Source organism: Anomalospiza imberbis, chromosome 2 (genome assembly GCF_031753505.1).
Source record: "Anomalospiza imberbis isolate Cuckoo-Finch-1a 21T00152 chromosome 2, ASM3175350v1, whole genome shotgun sequence".
NCBI classification, from domain to species: Eukaryota; Metazoa; Chordata; class Aves; order Passeriformes; family Viduidae; genus Anomalospiza; species Anomalospiza imberbis.
In genome coordinates this window covers 53960736-53981227 of record NC_089682.1, presented here as the reverse complement: position 1 = coordinate 53981227, position 20492 = coordinate 53960736, and the positions used below count along the sequence as shown (strand labels likewise).

Here is a 20492-nt window from a genome sequence, read left to right as displayed (position 1 = left end):
CTTGGAGCCTGGAAATTAAACTGTCAGTACTAAAAAGTATGAGACTGTGAAGACCAAGAAGTGTTTAATCAGTATGTTAGGCTCTCAAAATGGGCAGGAAACATTGTACTGGAAGGACAAAACTCTACAAAACATAATTGCAGTGTAAGGACAGACGAAGGTGTGTGCGTGAGGGACAAGAGCTGGAAAGACAGATGGAGGCCAGTAGAGGAAAAAAAATTGTTTGCTTTTTCCATCTAGTAATGTAGGAGAGAAAATCTTGTTCTCCCTAAATCCTTTCCACACTACTGTCATTAAACTGTACCTGTATGTTCAGGGACAGAGCAGAAGCTGCAATGCTGACCACACGGCACTGGTGCTGTAAATGCAGTCACAGATTCCCTTGTGTAGACAAGAAAAGATGCAAGTACTAACCCAGGCTGCAAGGGCAGCAGTGGCATCCCACTGTTAGACATCATCACACAGACAACCATAGCTCTGATGGACACCCTGACTCTGCATTTTTATGGAACGCAGAATCTTGGGCCATCACTTTATTGTTGTTGTTGTTGTTGTTGATGTCCCTGACATCACTACACATTCTACAAGACAGACATTGACATGATGGAATGTGCCCAGGGAAGGGCAACAAAGCTGGTAAAGGGTCTGGAACACAAGTCCTATGAGGACAGGCTGAGAGAGTTGGAGTTGTTTAGCCTGGAGAAGAAGAGGCTCAGGGGTGACCTTATCACTCTCTACAACTGCCTGAAAGGAGGCTGTAGCCAGGTGGGGGTTGGCCTCTTCTCCCAGGTAACAAATAATAGGCCAAGAGGAAGTGGCCTTAAATTGTGCCAGAGGAGGTTTAGAAAGAATATTAGGAAACATTGTTTCACCAAAACGATTTTCAAGCATTGGAACAGCTGCCCAGGGAAGTGGTGGATTCACCATCCTTGGTGCTGTTTAAAAGACGCGTAGCTGGGACACTTGGGAACATGGCTTAGTGAGGGTTTGGCAGTGTTAGGTTAATGGTTGGACTCAATGATCTTGGAGGTCTTTTTCAACCTAGACTGCTTTGTGAGCCCAGCAGTATCCCTGCCCAGGCTGCAGCTGTATCACTCATCCAAGCTTTACTGTAGCAGCATATTGGACAGTAATGTTTGCTCCAGGCCCAGGGACAGTGATTGCATCTGCTGTCTAGTAGCATGCCCAGTATTTTCAGCAGACTGAAACCAAACAGTATCTCTATAGTGATTAACTATGTTTTGCCATTACAAACTCTACATGCATATAAGGTTTTTACATCTCTATTCTCTCTGGTAATAGCCATGTTTCCTTCAGTCTTTCCCTCAAGCAATAGAGTAGAGCAGATTAAGATACTTGTGCCCAGAATATTTTGTTGTTATGGGGTCCAAATATTGATGTGGTTTCATCAAAAGTCTTTAAAGTCTGGTGAATTTGAGGATACCAGGATGAATTGAAGGGTCAAGGGCTGAACCTGAGATGCTTTGCCCATGGCTGGTTTAGACACAGCTAAACCTGAGTGATGCCCGTGTTTCTTTCACGCTCAGTTATGTGCTGCCTCCCCACAGCTTGTTGGCTGTCACTTATGATCTAAGGGGAGTGTCCCGAACCAGTCACTCCCAAACAGTGTAAACTGCACATTTGTGTTTGAATGTAGCTCCCTGCATGTGTGTCTGATCAGCATCTGCAATTGATGTCAGGGAGATTGTTATGGTGCTGGGATGAGGAACCCTGGTTTCAGGTCAGAATGTGTGACTCTGCTGTGGCTTTGTTTTTTGCTCTCCTATTGTTTCTTTTATTTGTAAAGCCCTTTCCCCTCATCCTCTTCATCCCTGTCTTTCTATTTGTAGAGAAAATAGGCAGAACTGACACATAAAGGTGCCCTCAGAGCCAATTTGCAGAAACTGGTAAAGATCACACTGTATCTATCTAAAAATGCTTATCCATAGGGAGCTGTCTCTGAAGCTGAATGTAAAGATAGTGTTTTAAAGAGGTAGCTAAAGCAGGAAAATACACTGTTTTAAAGTAGAGAGGGGCAGATCAATTCAGAAACAGCGAGGTTGTCCTTAGCCCCTCACCTAAGCCTTCTCTGAGAGCCGAGAGTTTATTTTTCTTTTACTTTCCATATACTTTTGCACTGCTTCGTTTTAATTCAAAGAGCAGAAGCACTGAAGTATTGCTAGACATGCTGTATTAGCAACTCTTTTGTGACCACAAAGTAGAGAGACATGAACTGAAAGCTCTAGACCATGCCTTTACAGATCCAAATCCCTTGGCATTTGATCTCCTGTTTGCGGGTTAATGGGTTTGCCCTTTTTCTGGTTTCTTTGCATTCTGTGGGGAGTTCTGTGCTTCCTCTCTTTGTAAAGCTAAGACCTAGCTGCAAAGATTTTGGCCAAAAATATTATTATTTCTTTTACCCTATCTACCTAGCCAAACTAATTTGGAGTTTTGTTGGTTATGCCAGCTGGAAAAAGAAATTGGCAGTGAAGTCAAGTTTCTCTGGCAAGGTCTGCTTGTTCACAAGAATGTATCAAGTCTTGCTTTCTGTTGTGCAGCAGGGTACATACAATCAGAGCTATTTCTTCATCCACTGCTCCAACTGGTTTGCAGAGAGCATCCTCATGTGAGAAACCTTCTCCCTGGATTCCATCTACTGGGTCATCCCCGTTGCTCTTCAGTGCTCTCCTCTCTGTTAGCTTTCTACCCTCACTGCTCCATTGCCATTTGCATTTCCAGCAAGGTTTCCGAGCAATTCCAGGCTCATGCACACTTTAACTACTATGTTGTGACAAACTCAAGTAGATTTTTGCAGAGTAATTAAGCATATGAGTTTCAGAAAGGTTTAACCTGTGTCCTTGGGCTAGTTTGGGTTATATTCTAGATCATACCTGATGAGCACCAAATGGGGCAAAGCATCTGCACTTTTTTGGCTTTAGGCTGGCAGGTGATGCAAGGCTCTATCAGTTGTTTAGGAAGCAGCATAAGCCCTCGAGTCACCTGTAAGGTTTTTATTCCTAAGAAAAATTATCCAATTCTCTATTCCTTCTGTGGGCTTCTATCTCCCTCTCTCCCTTGCCCCTTATGTTTAAGTGTTGTAAAGCTATCTTTAGCTGAGCTACTGGTTAATCCAGCATTAATCGACCTCTCTAATTATACTTTGCTATTTTCTCTCCCTTTATCCTTAAAATGGTCTACTGGGCAGGGGGTCTAGAGTGCAAACACATTCATTATGTTACTAGCAAACAAGATACGAATCACACTGCAGGGGACAAAATTAAATTTACAGTTTCCCCTTGTAGATGTCATAAACTATTGATTTAAACCAAGAGGGGACGCAGCAGTATAGCCAGCATATTGGCTATGTTGCATTGTTCTCCTTGTGTTCTGCCAGGGGTATTTGCTGCCAGTCCCTGTGTGGCTTTCTGGAAAAGAGTGGATGGGGACAATCAGGGGAATGGAAAGAGGGAGATTAGGTGGAGTTTTTTTGGTAGGTCTATGGGGGGATTACTTCAGGCTGTCTTCTTGTTTCTGGATCTTACGTATCTTCCTTTGGCACCACTGTATTCTGTGGAAGGGACCCCTTTCAGAACCTGCCTTTCCTTATCCCACACATTTCCCTGCCCATTTTAGGGGGTTTAGAACCGGCATCTTCAGATGCTTTGCATACCACTCCACCTCTGCCTAAACTTCCTTCACCATGCTGGACATGGCAATTTGCCCCTGTTAAGCCTCCTAATTCTTCACCATGTCACAATTTCCTTGTGGGGAGGACTGTTCTTTCTTCCCATACATGGAGCAAGGGAACAAGGGAAGGAAGCTATTCCAGGCACCATTTAGCTTGCTGACAGTGCTTACCCTGTATGCAGTGCTGGAGAGACAAGCTATATGGCTGGAAACTTCACCAAACCAGAGTGCCTTTGTAGTGCACAGCTAGCGTGAGCCCTAGCAACTGGCAATTTGCTAAAGCACAGCATTTGGCTCTCTGCCCTCTTCCCTTCTCATATCATCTCAACTAGGCTGGAAACACTCATGTGCTAGGAAGCCAGGAAGGGACATATAGTGAGTTCACAAAGGAGAAATGTCCTACCTGGGTAATGGTTGTCACCAGCAGACCCCACACTGTGCCCCTCCACTGCTGCCAGGAATGGTTTGAATGGCAGGACCAGCCATGGGGCCAAATGTGAACTCAGCGCTTGGTGACTCGTCATCTATTCCACATTTAATGATGCTAGAGAAGAATTTAGTCCCTCCTGTGCTGTCAGCCAGTTCTCATTATCAGTTAATTGGACTAGAGATGCAGTCACTGTTGAAATCTATTGTCAGGAGCAACTTGTTATATTAGCGTAGGTGTGCTGCTGATGTGAAAGGGTCAAAGGCTGTAACTAAATACACCATTTGTCTCTTCCCATCCTTTTCTGGGGACCACTCTGGTTAAGGTGTACCCTGGCAAGACTAATATGGTTGTTGACCAGGGATAAAACCTGTGCATTGTCCAGACAGCACATGGATTTTGTTACTTATCAACACCAGAAACTTTATCGCTGCTCTCTGACAGCTGGCAAAAAGGTAGAAAGATCTGGGTGAGGAAGTCTTCCCTTGCCAATCTCTGCCTTCTGAGAGCAGTAAAGAATCTGACTGGGTCTACATGGAGAATTAGATGCAAGATTCTGCATGCTGCCTGCAATGGGACCTAATCTAACAAGTGGGCACAGATAAGCACTGGTTGCTGAGATCTGATGTGAAAAGCCAGACAGAGAAAGCTGTGTGCAGTAACAAACTTTTATGAGCTCCAGGATATTGACTACATAGACTCAAGCACTGTCTCCTTTCATCCTATCTCTTGCTTATCTATGTGCCTACCCACTGACCTCTCTCTTCCAGCTCATTCCTTTAATCAGCTTGAGGATGTATGAAAATATTTTGTCAGAGAGCATTTCCAACTGCCAAACTCAGTTTATTTGTATCTCACTGCAAAATAGACCCCAAGAGGTGAAATGCCATAATCACTTGCATTTCTGACTCCCCAGATCACTTGTCTCTAAATAACTATGATGTGCTTTGAGGACTGGATATGAATTTAATGATGTTATCACAATTAATCTGCCATCATTGTATTTTACATTTTTTCTTTTTTTTACAACTACAGAATTAGCTTTAATTTTGAGCCGAAGGCTTTGTCATCAATAACTTTATCTGCTAGTTGCCAGCACACCACAGAATTCTTTCAAGCACATAAAATGAGAAGGCACAAAACATTTTAAAAAATGAGGACAGCTTTATTTGCACAGTCTCTCCTGTTCATTTTTAGAATGGTCTCATAGACTTTGTAACATCTTATTTAAATTACTCACTGCCACAGCAGCCTCACCTACCCCGCACATCATGAAATGTGCACATCAGCTCTTCACACACTGGGTCACAAAGTGGGAGTGTGGTACACCTGTGGGTGAGCAGCTTCATTTAGTGGGTGCAGAGTTTCCTTTGGTGGTGATGTTTAAGAACAGATGAGGAAAAGTTGTCCCCTGAGATCATTTATGCATAGTTGATTCTGCTGTCAAGTTGGGGACTGTGTTTAATGGTGGCCTACAGTCCTTTCCATTCCTGTTTTATTGATTCTGTGAGAACCTGCCATGTCCATTCTCCCTCTTCCCTTGACACTGTGTGTTTCCTAGGGCCATCAAAACCTATCTGATCAAGTAAAACCCACCTAGGTGGGCTCCATACATTCTTCTGCCTTGCAGTACCTCTTCTGGAGATGGCTAAGGATCACATTAAGGCTTGCACTCCTACTTCTTCTCCCCACAGAAGATGAGAGTTTTCAATCTTTGATGAAGCATTAAAGGTACAGGGGTGGGTGCTTTTCAGCTCTTGGGTCATCAGTCCCCACCCCACTATGTCAGCTGATATGGGGGCTCCCACCTACCTCTGACCAGGAGACTCCAACTTAGAATCACAAAATATGGAATGGTTTGGGTTAAAAGGGACTTTAAGGATTATCTAGTTCCAACCCCTAACCTGGTACAGACAGCTGTGAAACTATCTCATTTCCATCACTTCTTCAACAATATTCAGGTTTTTTTTCTTTAAACAATAGTTTTATGTGCCATGTTGAGATGTTAAAGTGACTTTCCTCCCACTGTGGGCAATTTAAGACTCTAACATGAGACAACTAAGCTATGGTGCCATTAGTCAGTATCTGCTTTTTCATACGACACATCTTCCTCTCCTTCCTTGGCTGTTCTTCAGCAAAGGCTTTTTCTACCTTTCTGTTTCTTCTGTGCAAGCCCAAGTATAAAGCAGAGCAGCTGTCTTCTTTCTGCCTAGCCCATGGGTCTGAGCATCTGGATGGAAGTGCTGACTCTTCTCTTTTGTACAGCACAGAAAATGTACCCTAATACCCTTCACTTCCAAGCAAAACTGGAACTGGTCCAGCCTAGGAAATCTGCTTAGAATCTCTATTTTCCTCTCCTTGCCTGCTGTCACCAGAGAAATCCCAGCTACATCAAGTGCTTATTCTGGTCCTTGCCTTGTTGAATTGCTGGGGAAGGTGACTCTGGAGAATTTTGGGTCCCTGCCAGTCATTCATAAGCCAATAGCAGCAAAGGTAATTGTCACTCACAGCACTTGAGCCAAAATGTGGGTATGGGCCTGGGTTGTTTCAAGAGCCCTTGAAATGTCCTGTTACACGGTTATTCAGAGGTATTGAAAGGTCACCTGATTTTCCCTATTGGCCCCTATTGCTGCAGTCTTGCTTAACCGGAGATGATTGTAGCTCACTTCCAGGAGCCAATTTTAGCCTTCCTCCTTCTCTACATCTATCTCTGAAGGGTAGGTGCCCCTCCATGGGCCTGCACTTCTGCCAGTGCCCTCCATCCTGGCTGTTTGTTCTGCAGAGGGCATTGTGTACGTAGGAATTAGTACAACATATGGCCATCACTGCACACTTCATATGTTATTATCACATTAGAGAGTCCAGCCACATGTCCCTGCTGCAGCCAGGGGAAACTGCTGGCCCTGCTCCTGTCAAGCAGTCCCCCTAATCTCTCTGCAAGCAGCTTCATGGTCATTTGCAGGCGTTTCTGAGATGTGGGAGTAGAGCCAAAGAGTTTGCAAAGGATTAAGCAACAAGGAAGCAACCTGTGGAAATCAGCTGCATGAAGGGACAGTACAGAGGAAATTGAGGAGAGAGGAGGAGTTCACGTTTGTGAATGGAGTAAAAAGGCAATAAAAGGAGAGTAATGACTTGAAGGAAGCAATAATGGACAGCTGTGTTTTGAAGGAGACATAAAATCAACAATCTCGCCTTTCTCAGCTATTAAACATCTCTCTGAGTTTGTTTAAAATCCCAGATTGTTGTCCCAGGAGTCAGGACTACATTCAGAGTGGCTAATTGCAGGCTGACCTACTTGTCAAACCCGTTCTGGTGGCTTTAGGTTCTCACTTTCTGAACTGTAATGCATTATGTGGCTGCTGTGATCTAACCCAGAAGTGACTCCTTCTCTCTTCTAAGCAAAACAACCATGATAGAAACCTCTCTGGATTTGGATATTGGTACACAGTTTCTATATGCCCATTCCAATTCCTTACCAGGAAAATTCCCTGCCTTTTAGAGCGGCATCCTTCCAAATTTTGGGAACAACCTGTACCTTTAGAGGTGCACAGAAATCCTCTGGTTGCATAAGCAGATGTGTGCCTGGGAGATTCTAGCCCATTCACAACAGGTTCCTTGGTGAGAGTGTGTAGCAGAGGGGAAGATAAGCAGCAGGGTGAACAGACCAGCTCTTCTTGTGGTGTGCATTGGCCCCTGCACACACAGAGCTCTGCCAAGAGGCTTTAAGGGACTGATATGGGACAAATATTCCATCAGACCCTTCCAAATTCAGCTTTCAAGCCATAGCTGTCCTACTCAGAAGAAAGAACTACAGCATCCTCCTTGAAATCAGAGAAAAGTTTCAGAGGGAAAGGAGATTTGGAGGTCTCTTATCCAAGTCCCTGCTCAAAGCAGGGCTAACTTCAACATTAGATCAGCATGCTCAGTCAAAATTTGGAAATTTCCCAAGACAATGATACTTCAACCTGTCTTGGCACCTGTTCCAGTGCTGATCCACCCTCATTATGAAAATGTTTTTCTTTTATGTCCAACCAAATATTCTGGGAGCCCAAAATTGCTCCACATACATCCTCAGAAGTGCTGAGTAAAGGGGAATAATAATTTACTTTGGCCTGCTATCTACACTCTCATCATTGCAGTCAGGTACACATTTAGCCCTCCTTTCCACAAGGGCATGCTGCCACACTCATTTTCAAATTTTGCTCACTGGGAACCTTTGGTCTTCTTCAGTGCTACTTCCCGGCCAGCAAGTCCTCATCCTTCAGTGTTGTACAGAGATCATTTCAACAGGTGGAAGACTTTGCACTTATCTTTGTTGAACTTCTTGAAGTTCTGTCATCGCATTTTTCCATGTCCTCAAGGGCCTTTGAATGGCAGTTCTGCTCTCCAGGGAGTCAGCCACTCCCCTGAATTTGGTATCTTTCCTGAAGCTGTCAATATCTTCTGTACCATCATGCAGTTTACTGATGATCAGGTGTACCCTTCTTTCTGATTGTGCAGAAGAAACAGAGAACTTTAGGATGCTTCTGTTACTGTGATTTTCAGTGTGGAGAGCAAGATGTGTACTATCCAGCCTGTGAGATACCAAAAAGTATGATAATCCTTCTGTCTTGAAGAGAATGCAAATTAAATAGACACATCTGAGAAAGGGCAGGGGGAAAATTGAGACATGGGGATGTTTTGACCTGCTTGAGTTGATATTTCAAGCAGTTTCAGTGCTGAGAGTAGAACTGTGTTTGTTGAGTATTAGGAAAACATGGTGAACATGCCATGGGCTGCCCAACTCACCATGCTATGGTATTATCAAGCCTGCAGATAAGCTGGGGAGCTTGCTTTTCTCTCCCTCCCTTCACATGGCTTTTTGTACCCAGAAAGTGCTAGTCCTAAGTACTTATGTCAGGGAAATGTCTGGGGTGGAAGTTTGTCAGCCACTGTCAACCCTGCTCTTTGGAGGGGTTGTGTGAGTCAGTGCACGGCATATCCCAAGGCTGAGAGCTGCCCAGGAGGCAGGACCCCAACACACTCAGTTCCCTCCTCAGCGAGCAGAGGGTTTCAGCTGTTAGAGATTAGGGAAGTAGTAAAATCTGCTCATGCAATAATACTAATTAATAACAATAATGGGTTATTTTAATGTATTTTGGCATGAAGTATTAGGCAGACAGTACTGTAGGAGAGCAGAGACTTTACAGGTGAGAATAAAAAGGCAAGGTGACCGGGCCCTAAAGTGCACATCTGGGCATGATTTGGAGAGGAGATTTATTGACACCATAAATGATGGCTTTTTCAAGCTTGTCTTGGTGACTATGTGGGAAGACATAACTCCTGATTTAGGGCAGTGTTCAGCAGTACTTACCCTCCAGGTGGGACTCCTGGGGTGTCCCTCCTGGCAGAGAACAGCCAGATGGGCTGCTGTGAGCACATGTGTGTACAAGACACAGGGCACGCACGCAGTCCTACATGGCATCCCCTGTCTTTCCAGTCCCTGTGTGGTCTCCTACATCCCCTGCCATCACTAGTGTGTGGTGTCCACAGCCTGGGCCACACCAGAAGAAGCCTGCCCTCTGCTTCAGTGCCCCATGCTAAAGCTGATGCCTCTCAAAGGCAGTCATGCAGCTCTACAGACCTCTCTCTCCTACCCTGGCAGCATGAGGGCATGTGGCCCCAGCTCAGATCAGGCCAAAGCTGTCAAACCACCAGGAAGGGTTACCTCCACTCCTAAAAAGAAACTGTTTTTGCAGGGGTGAAATGCAAAAGGCAAGGGAGAAGACTGTCCTTCGCAGCACTTAGTTGATGTTTTCATTGATCTCAGTGATTTTGTGTCAGCACAGTGGTGGGAATTGGCCTCTGCTCTAGAGCCTTGTCTGGGCAAGCAGACATCTCTCAGTGGGTTTCATTACTATTATTATTATTATAGGGCCTACAGCATGTTAAGAGCCTGCCAGGACACAGCACTCCTTTTCTCAAGGCTTCAGCCATGTCAGGGTGGACATCAGAGAGCGGGTGGGGTGCATGAGCAGTAGCAGCACGTCTCAGAGGTGTGAGTGCTGAGGACTTGTCAGCATCAGGTCAGCGAGGGCAGGAGGGTTGGCTCCTCATTAAGCGTGCCCCCCACATGGCATGTGAAGGATAGGTGAGCCTCAAACAGGGCAGCAGGAAAGCTTGAGGAGAAGGATTTGAGACAGCAAATACGAGGCTGAAAGGCAAAATAAATTAAAGCAAACAAATAAGAAAAGCATTCCTTAAAAGCACTAGACTTGGCTTGGAGGTCATCACTTCCTTGGTGTGCAAGGAGGGCATAGGAGGATGCTGTGGAAAGGGGACAGAAAGGATCTGCATCCGCACAGCAGAGAGTGGGATTTTATTCGGGTTCATCAAGCACCTTTTCATGAACGGCCAAACAGCCAGGAGTCAAATGAAACAGTGGGCAAGGTGTAAATGAGAAGGAAGGTGAGGGGAGTGAGAGGATTGGCCAGGGCACTGTGACTATGTAATGCCAGGAGCAGGGTGAGAGGAGCCACAGGTGGGGAATGCAATTAAGGAGCGGAGGCAAAGCCAACAAGCTGAATCTCTGGCTTGTGCCAAGCTGTTTTCACGGCCCCCATCCCAGGTGCTGAGCATCCCTCTGGGATTTTTAATTCACCAAGGCAGAGGGGCCCCATCTGTGGGCTGGGAGACGCTTATGAAGTTCCTCTGCCTGAGGTAGGTCTGTCCTTGCTGGGGGATGCTGTGCAGGGATTGCTGAACTTTCCCTGGATATGGATTTTGACGGGTTCACGTGTACTGGACTTGAGGCAAAGTATTCTAAATCTGGGGTGTGGAAGTCACATCCCTGTGAGGAGGGAGCTGTACCTCCAAATGGCTGATGCTCCGGTTCCTCAGAGCAGCAGCTCTTCTGCATCGTATGCTCATCTCTGTGTGGGTTTTTGCTGACGAGTGTGATACATGCATAGAGAGTATTTTGCTATTGTTATTATTACCCAAAGTTATGGATCAGCTTGAGAAACTCAAATGCAGTAAATCACTGGGAGTGAGGTAGCATTAGTCTCAGGGCTCTGAAGTAAATAATGCATGAAATATACTGACAGCAGTGTCTGATGGATCCTTATAAACAGCATCTCTAATGAATGCAGAGCTGCTAATATTGCAGGGTTGGATTTGGGGAAGAATGCTGAAATCTCTCTGTGCACAGGCAAGATGATGCAGATAGGCAAACACTGCCCCATCCTTACCCCTGAGAATCAAGCAAGCGATTTTAATGACAGTTGAGAGGATCAGGAACAGGGTGGCAGCTCCATATCCAGCTGTGACATGGACTTCATGGGCAAGTTTCTCTCCCTTCTCCTTCCCTCTTGCAAGGAGAAGGTGCTGAAGGGCTGTCTCCAGCCTGCTCTGCCTTCACCCTGGTTCTCTGAAATCCTCAGAGAAGGAGTGCTCCAGGCATGCTAAGTACTATTATTATTTTTTTCATAATCAAAAGACATCGAGGGAATTACAGATCTATGAGCTTCCTTTCCATTCCAGCCAAACTGATTGTGAAGCTAATTAAAGACAGACTAGTACAATGTTCAGCTAAGTATAACATGACAGGGTCAATCCAGTATGGCTTCTGGAAAAGAAAATTGTGCCTTTTCAAGCTGCAAGTGGATTTTGTTGTTTGGGTTTTTTTTTTTATGTTTAATAAAATAAGATAAAGGTGATCCCCAGCAGACATAATGTACTTTGATTTTCATAAAGCCTTTTATAAGGCCTTTCACACGAAATTATGAAGGGAAATAAATAGCCATGGGCAAAGGGGCAAGGTCTTGTCACAGTTTAAAACCCAGTGGATTGTTAATTAGCAAAGAATAGTTTCTCTTTTGTGTGGAGACAAGTTAATAGTGGGAGTCAGTACACACTGGGGAGGTGTTTAATCTGCCCTGGTGTGGCTGGCATGTTGGTGCTTTGATGACGATTCCTTGTTTGGCTGGTGAGAAATGCAGCAGAGTTGCCAAAAGTCATGGAAGATGTTAAGAGCAGGCCTATCCCATTGCATCCTCTACAAGCTTGCTGCCTGAGCTGTGCAGATCCAATGGGACCCACTCCCAGGGCTTGGCCTGGCTGCTCTGGGGTGTCCTGCCAGGAGCTTGGTCCTCCCCCAGTGCACCTCACCATCTTACCAAGCGAAAGCAAGCACGGGCTGCCATCTCCATGAGTCAGCAGGGTTTAAAGGTGCCACAGGAACAGAGTAGCAGGATGACGGATGAACTATAACATGGATGAGTTTATGGAAATGCAGACTGCAAAAATAATCTCCACTTCAGCTGTACAGTGATGAGTGCTGAGCTCCGAGGCTCCTTGGAGGGGAGAGATTGGGAGTCACGGTGAGTAACTCGATAAAAGCTTCTTCAGTGGGTTGCATCAATTCCAAAAACATGGAAGATGCTTGGTTGCCTTTAAGGGACAGGGAAACAATAGGGAATATGTTATAAAAAATGACATTATCTTGAACACTGGCTACACCCTCATTTATGAAAGTGTGTAGAATTACCAGAGGGCCATGAAGCATGGTTAGTAATCTTGTGAGATTCACCTACAAGGAGGCAATCAGTTGGACTGAACAGGGTTTTCTTTTTCAGTGTAGCAAGCTTGCAAAAATTTCTCCCTCCCAGTAGCTCTCCCATCTTCCTTCTTGCCATCGTGCCCTCTACTGTCCCTGAGCTCAGGCTGGCTCCACTCAATCCTGGCCTACTCCAATGGGAGAGGGCAAGCACCGGCCATCCCCAGCCTCCCTGAAGAGACACACTAAAGGCTTATAATTGAGTTATTTACAGTAATGAAGAATGTGGTGAAAAGTGATCAGTCCCTCCTTTTTCTGTCCTCATGTAATACTAGAACAAGAGGTCACTCGGAGATGCTAATGGTAGCTTAATTTAGATCACATGAAAGGAGACACTTTTTCACACAGCAGGTAGTCAGTCTGTGAAATCCACACTGCCACTGAGGTCAGAGCATCAAACACTGCAGAAGGACTTGTCAAGTTCCTGGATAATTTTTGGAACAATAATAACTGTTACTGAGGATGCAGTAGCACCCCCGGGACCCCCACCAGGAAGGACCTGCTCTGCATAGCACAAGGGCTGCCCAAAGCAGGAGCCAGTCTGACCTGGGTTGCTTTGGTCTCCATAGCTAAATAAAGGTTTGTTTGGTCAGATGCTGGGGGGTGATGGTGAAAGAGCTGCACCCAAGCTCAAGCACCCACATGTGAAACTTTTTGTTTTCCTGCACCAGTTCTGTAGCCCCAAAGACAAGGTACTTGATTCCCTTTCCTTGGTGTAATGAGAGTTCTGTTTTTCAGCTATAAATCAGCACTGTTCACTCTGATTTTAAATGGGTGAGGGAGGGACAGAAAGCCTACAGCTGCCTTTGTCCCGGAGGAATCTTCCCATGATCTGGGTGAAGCTTGGGTTAATTGCCTCAGGATAGAGCTTCATCTGCACTTCTGACCCTTTTCCTGGATCTCTTCAACACAATGTCTTTGGTATGGTGGCTTTGCCATTTCTACAGTCAGTTCTTGGCATGCTCCTGTCTTCCCCATGCATTGCCTGTGGCATTGTAAGAGACTTAGCAAGTCTGACTGGACATAGTATTGGTGAATTTTGCCTGTGGGCAGCATAGGCCTGTGGATTATGATAATGTTGAAGAGCCTTGAACTTGTAAAGGTGTTTAAATTTACCAGCAAAAACAAAGTGTAACAGAACGGGAAAAATAATTTCAAATCCATCCCTGACTCTCTCATGCATTCATGTTTATCTGGCCTGCAGTTCTAGAAAGGCCTTTAGCCCCAGTAGTTTTGGGCTTGAATCTGTTACTGTTTTTCTTCCTGTCCATAAATTTAGTCCCTCCACTCCAATTTTGACAAGCGGTGTCCAGACTCAGTGTAGAAATCTTTGCAGGGGATTGAGACAGAACACTAGCACTCCTTTCATTGTCTTTTGACTCTTTATTGGAAAATGGCTGTAAGCAATAGGCTTTTAAGTGTGTTTTCTTGTAGCTAGCTGCAGAATCAACGCAGTATGTGTACAGTAAAATTGATCATAACCCACTTGAGGGATGGTGTTCAGAAAGTCTCACAGGCATCTCTCATTCCAGCATCAACACAACAGCTCTCCAACTATCCCACCTGCTTTTCTCCTTGCTGTTTGTTACTGCCTCAGTAGCTGGCTGTGTTTAAATATGTCAACCTGGGTTTTTTTCTCATCTTCTTGTTTCCTGTGCTCTTCTAACGAGCACCTTGCAACAGAACAAACAAGCAAGGCAGGAGCGCTCAAGGCAAAAGGGGTGTTTTGTGTTTGATTTGAATACATACATATTTTTCTTGGTTAAAACTTGTGATACTCATCAAACACATGCAGGAAGGCTGTGAATAAGACTTTTTTCTTCCTTGCTGACATGCACACCGTCTAATACGGGCACCTTCTCATTTTCACTCAATGTCTGATTCTGTGCGAAGCACCCTCTCTCTCATATCCTCGCACACACGTCTAATAGTGTCATCCCCACTCCTGCTCTGTCGCGTACACAAAACCACCTTCTCATCTCAGCAGAGCCTGGCACATGCGCACTCCCACAGGCGACTCAAGCACACGCGCACGGCCACCCACACACTTGCAAAGGCTTTATTATTGCAGGGAAAATTGCTCTCAAGTATATGAGACTGGATGTAACTATGGCAGAGATGGAGGGAGAGAGGAGCAAGGCTGGGAAATTTTGCAGTCCCTTCACTCTTCAGAGACACAAAGCACTGCTCAAGTGGAGGGGAGAACATGTCCCCAGAGTCCTCGTCCCATCTGCCATGCACAGACAAGCAACAAGCATCACTTACTCACCGCCTCTCACGCACAGACTCTGACTGCTCTCCCTGAAAGTTTCTCAGTTGCCCTTTCTTGTGCATCCTTCCCTCTCTTTTTTGACTGTCTGTCAGGTCCTGATCACATCACTGTCACAGTTGCTATGATATCAGCATTTTCTGACAGGTGTATATGCTTCTGTCACTCCCAGAGAAGCTTTTTAGCACCCAGCCTGCTGCCGGATCTCAGCCAGGTCGAAAGCTACTGGAAAGCACGGTCAGCGGTTTCTCATATTGCTGCATGCAGAAGATACAATCCTGTTAGAAAACTGCATGTTTTCAGGGGATTCCACTTTCAAATAAGGCCTTAAAACAAGTGCTTTCTCTTTATGAAGAGTGAAGTTTGCTGCTATTCAGAAAAAGGAAGAACACTCTGGGCATTGCGCTTGTGAATTCCCAAAGATCTTCTCTCTTGTCCTCTGAAGCAGGCTCTGCATTTGGCCTCCTGGAGTGAGCTACTGCCTGGAGGGCACTAATTTCAAAAAATTACTTAAATTTTCTAGAACCCCCAAGCTTCCAGTGCAGCCTGGGGCACTGAGTACTTCCCTCCCAGCTGCATGGCAGAGTTGGCCTCTCCTGACAAGGGAGTAACAAAAACATATCATGGATGTGCTTCAGAGCAAGTCAGTGTAGGCTCTTTGTTCGGGAAGCAGCCACACACCTCTGCAGGGGCTGTGAGAATCTCAGCTCGTGCACAATTTGGAAGAAATTTCAGGTTTTCCAATTACTGTAGCAGTGGCTGGTAACCTTCCAGCAAAGAGGCGCTGGAGCACAGTGTTCCCATGGCTCCTGCTGGGCTCAGCCGGTGTTTGTGTTTGAACTGGCACCAGGAAAGCTAGGAAGCGAAGAGATTATTAATGGGGAGTGCAAGGAAGAGGAAAGGTGTTTAAACAGTTCCCACTTTGCATGTCTAATTCGGGAGCTACCCTTCTGTAGTTCCCCAAACAAGCACCCAAATCCAATGTCAGACTTCTCAGAAGCACAACTCGTTAAGCTTTAGCACACCGTAAGATAAGGACCTTGCTTGCATAAGGCCATCAACCACTGATATTGACTCTCCAGGACATTTTTAAGGCTATTTATATCACAATAAAGCCATTTTATTAGTGTCATCAATCAAGAAGAGACAGCATTTTGGCCTGGAAATGATTCTGCTTGAGTTTCTAGAAAGGAGAAGGGTGAGTAATTGTGGGATGCATTATCTTCGATCTCATTTGAAATCTCCTAATTGAAACCACATATGAGTGTAGTTTAATGCTTATAAAATAGATGGTAGGGCTGTTGCTGATGTACCTATGGTAAGTACAACTTTCCAGTAACCAGAGGTACAGACTAGTTTTTCAGAAAATAACATGGCTATGGCAGGAGCTGTCCCTGTCCACATCTGGGTGAGAAGCTGGTTCCTGGCACATGCTTCAAACTGAAGCTTATGCCCCACGCTGGGCTGAGCTCATGGTACTTGGCATCCACGGTTCAGCTCAGCTGGCAGCATCTGCTGTCGGGTGCCTGCCGATCTCACTGGCAGGATCGGGGTCTTGGCAAATCTGCTTCTGCGGTGGGTCTGGGGTCTGTGTACGGGTGGCTGAGAGCTGGGGACTGAGCCGTGGTCAGGGGGCATGGTAAAGCTTCCTGGCTCCTGGCACCTGTATGGCTGGAGTTGCTGTTAACGTGGAGAAGGGGATGTTTTACAGCTCTCCTCCACTGTTTTGCCAACCCTTGTGCTGCTTTTCTGCTATCAGCTCAGGGAAAGGGAGCAGACTTGGGAGAGTGTAGCTTTGCACTGCCTGTGGGAGCCTCTGAGACTGAGTAATGGCAGGGCTTGAAAGCTGTTACAGATATTTGATAATTAATTGGCTGGGAAATCAGTTTATTTTAACAACTCTAGTTAAATAAAGAAGAGAGCTAAAAGGTCTGCAGTTTCCTGTGGTGCTACTCTACTTTCAGGGACAGAGAAAGCCCATTACATGTCTACTTTTATGCCAACAGGGACTTTCTTGTGAAGGCTCTTGTGAAAGATAGTTGAAATCTTTATCTCCCCTGAATCCCAGCAGCTTCAGTTTAAGACAGGAAAGCCTGAAGGGTGGTTTATTACCAAGGATCCATCAGGCAGAGGGGACAGGGGAGTGGAGCCGCTGCTGTAACCTCATGCTTCACCTCTGGCCAGACACTTACTGCAGAGTGGTTCCAGTTGTGGTTTATCACTGTTTTATACTGCTCTAGTGGGAGCAATGCATGTAGCTCGGTTAACCTCACTTGTCTTTCTGAGTACTGGCTGATCACACATACACACACAAGGCTGGGAGAACACTGGTAGTAGTCTAGCATAAACAAGTAATTTTGGGTTCTCTCCCTGCTTCTTTCTGGCTGGTGAGGACCAACCCTCTTTTCTCAGCCTAAGGAAGAAATAGCAAGTGTGACCTGTGGTGTCAAGTCAATTTTTTTTAGGGATCTCTTATTTTCCAGGTTATTGGAATATCATTGTATCATTGCTGTTCAGTGGGAAGAACTATTTCTTTCAGAAAAAACAATGTGCACAATGGTCATGGCAAAGAAAGAGAACTTGACTGGGATCTCAGACAAAGGTTTCTGATTTGACTTTTATATCTCTCTGTAGGAAGATATTTTGTGTGTGACTGTGCATTTTAGAGACCTCAGCAGCAATTCTGAAAGAGACTTGGATCTATTCTTTGCTAAAGATTGTGCTTTGGATGTGAACTTAGGTCTCAAGCCAGTGTATCTTGTCCTGAGGGTTGTAAGGCAAGTGTGCATATATGAACAGTGTTCCAAATGCAGTCCTGTTTGTCAGAGTCTGCAAAGAGCCTGCAACACCATCTGTTTTAGTGAATGGATAAGAGATTAAACTGCAGAAATAATGAATTCTGTACAGTACATGAGAGCAGGCCAGACCATCACAGCAAATCTTTTTTTTTTTTTTTTTTGGAACCTGAGAATAACTTTAATATCCCTTCATTTAGGGTTTAATGTCAAAATTAACTACCATTTTACTCATCTCAAAAATCTCAAACTGTTCTTCCTGCCCCAGTGCTCTTACTTGCTCTACTACAGATTCAAATTCAGTGCAGACACACACCCTACACCCCCCAGTGAAAACTTAATTAAAAAACAAAAACAAACCCTTCATTGTGGTGGAGGTACTGCAGGACCTCTCTTCTGCTGCCCTGTAGCACTTTGAATTGAGCCTCTTCATGAGAGGATTTGAGCCTAGGTTTTCCCCCCCAGGGCTGTGAATTGCTGTTTTAATGTCATGCTGTGCATAGACCTTGGGGATGCACAGATGCACACCAGGTGGGCATGATGCCATCCCCTCTGCATGGATGGGAGCCTACCTTTAGCCAAATGTAAAGTCAGGGCAGCCTGCAAATCCTTATCTTTAAAATATTCCCTGGATGTGAAAACTCCTGCCAGCTGAGCTACTTTTAGCTGAGCAGACTGAAGTGCTGTATTTAATGAATTCATTTAGAGTCTGGTAGAAGGAAGCAGGACTGATCTTCATTTAATGTAAATTCGGGCTTGCCCATTTACTGCAATGGTGCCTTATTGGCCCTTGATTTATGCCAGCTAAAGCCACAGTTTGCCATCTCTCCATACAGTACAGTACAGAATTCTGGAAATTATTAAGAGCAAGTGACCTGTCAGAAGAACAGAAATGGGAACCCAAGCTCAGACCACCCAAAGCCCAAGCTCACAGCCTTAGACCCTGCTGTGTAAGAATCTCTCAATAAGACAGCTGTACAGAAGGGAGCTCCATGGGGAAATGGTTTATCTATACTGCAGATAAGCTATGCATGGGGGAGAGGTTTCCTTTCACAGCAGGCTCTTGGGAGAAGAGGCAGGGATGTCAGTGGATCCAGATAAGATATCCCTGGATAAATGCTTCCAGTAGGATTAAGCAACATTGTCTTCACTAAGAAATGAAAAGGGTTTATGTTCTGTCTTCCAGCCAATTTGTGCAGTTTGTGTTGCCAGTGCCAGAAGACTGCAGGTGAGGAGGTGCAGAAGCAGTCAGAGCAGTCCCTGTAGTTAAGCCTGTCCTCCAGTCAGTAGCCAGGCTGGAGTTCAGGCTCCAGAGCACAGACCCAAATGACCCAAGCCAGTTGCTTTCAAACTCTACTTCAGCCAGACCTGTCTGCTGTGGTTGCATATCCCTGGGCAGATCCCAATTAGAAAGAAAAGCAAGGTCTCTTGCAGTAGTGCTAAGATAGATGTGACTGAAGGTGACATCTGGGTTTGTGAAGGCTATTTTGCAGTCTCACTACCCCTCTCTTGCTATCCTCATGCAACAGGTACACACCAAAACAAGTATTTTATGAGACAGCTCAGATCTGTTATGTTTTGGTTTTGACAATAAAATAGTTTTATTTTATGACTTTGCTCAACCTATTCCCTTCTCCACTGGCTCCCCTGTATGTATAAAACACACATCACAACATTTCTCTTCTATGAAGTTAAGAATTTCAGTTCCACAGTTATCAGCTTATTTCCTTTGATAAAAACACTGCGTGCTGTTCAGCACATGCTGAATTGCCTTGCAAAACAAAGCCCTGCAAGGGTCTCAGAGGAAAAAGAGTGCCAGATATTAGTATGATTAGTAGGATGGCAAGATCTAGCTGTGGGAATTAGTCCTTCCCCTTTCTCAAGGAGTTGTACCTTCTTCTCATTCTGTTTCTGACCATGAGGTTTTAAACAAACTTCTGGCTTTCATGTCAACAGCAGAAACTCCATCAGATATATCTTGAAATTTCTTTTTTCCCACTCTTCCTCCTTTATTTATTTATTCATGAACATGTCTTCCTCTGCAAGGCATATTGTGCATGTGGGAATGAAGGTAAGCTGAGATCAAAGCTCTTGGGAGTTCTCCCTCACAGCATCTTCTCTACCTTCCCTGTAAGTCTTTCAAATGCCTTCTTTCACAAGACCTGATGGTGGACAAAAGTGAAGCATTAGGGAAAGGCAAAATTTAGCAAAGCTCTAAACAAAGGAAAGAAGGTGGAGTTGAGCATTGCCTTGCTGCAACAGCTTTGCTGTTGTTTCCACATGAAGGAGTTCTTCAGCACAGGATAAATACAGCATGGGAATTTGAAGTTTGCAGACTTCTATTCAATGACTGTAACACACCCATGGGATGGATTTTCAAAAGTATCTCACTTAGGCAGCAAAAAAACGGGGTATATTGGTGAAAAAGCTCACTGTGCCAAATGCTGTTTTTAAGATTTGGTCCTTGTGTATTAGTTTGGCAGCTGGTAGGCCCAAAAGTACTTTGACAAATCTGGTTTAGATTTTAATGCTAAGCACTTAAAAAAAGTAAAATCTCACTTGTGACTTTTAAGTGCTTGACAAGTTTACTCACATCATATTTGGGAATACAACCATATGCCAATGTCTTTTGGAAATAATTAGACTGTAAGTGTTTGTATCAGTAGTTTTTAACCTCTCCATGCATGATTTCTAGAAGATCCAGTTTTGGAAACAAAT

General features: G+C 44.9%; 1 protein-coding gene and 1 long non-coding RNA gene across 10 annotated transcripts in view; both read left to right on the top strand.

Annotated features, from left to right (window-relative positions):
* LSAMP (limbic system associated membrane protein) overlaps window positions 1-20492 on the top strand; it is a 981452-nt gene that overhangs the window by 792703 nt on the left and 168257 nt on the right. The window lies entirely within an intron of this gene.
* LOC137468901 (uncharacterized) lies at window positions 546-19124 on the top strand. 4 transcript variants are annotated; one of them, XR_010996239.1, is made up of 4 exons: window positions 546-765; window positions 17445-17581; window positions 17696-17839; window positions 18961-19124. It is a non-coding gene; the product is annotated as an uncharacterized lncRNA (long non-coding RNA). The 4 variants fall into 4 exon arrangements; XR_010996240.1 differs by having other exon boundaries at window positions 548-765; window positions 17696-17762; XR_010996241.1 differs by lacking the exon at window positions 17696-17839 and having other exon boundaries at window positions 551-765; window positions 17463-17581.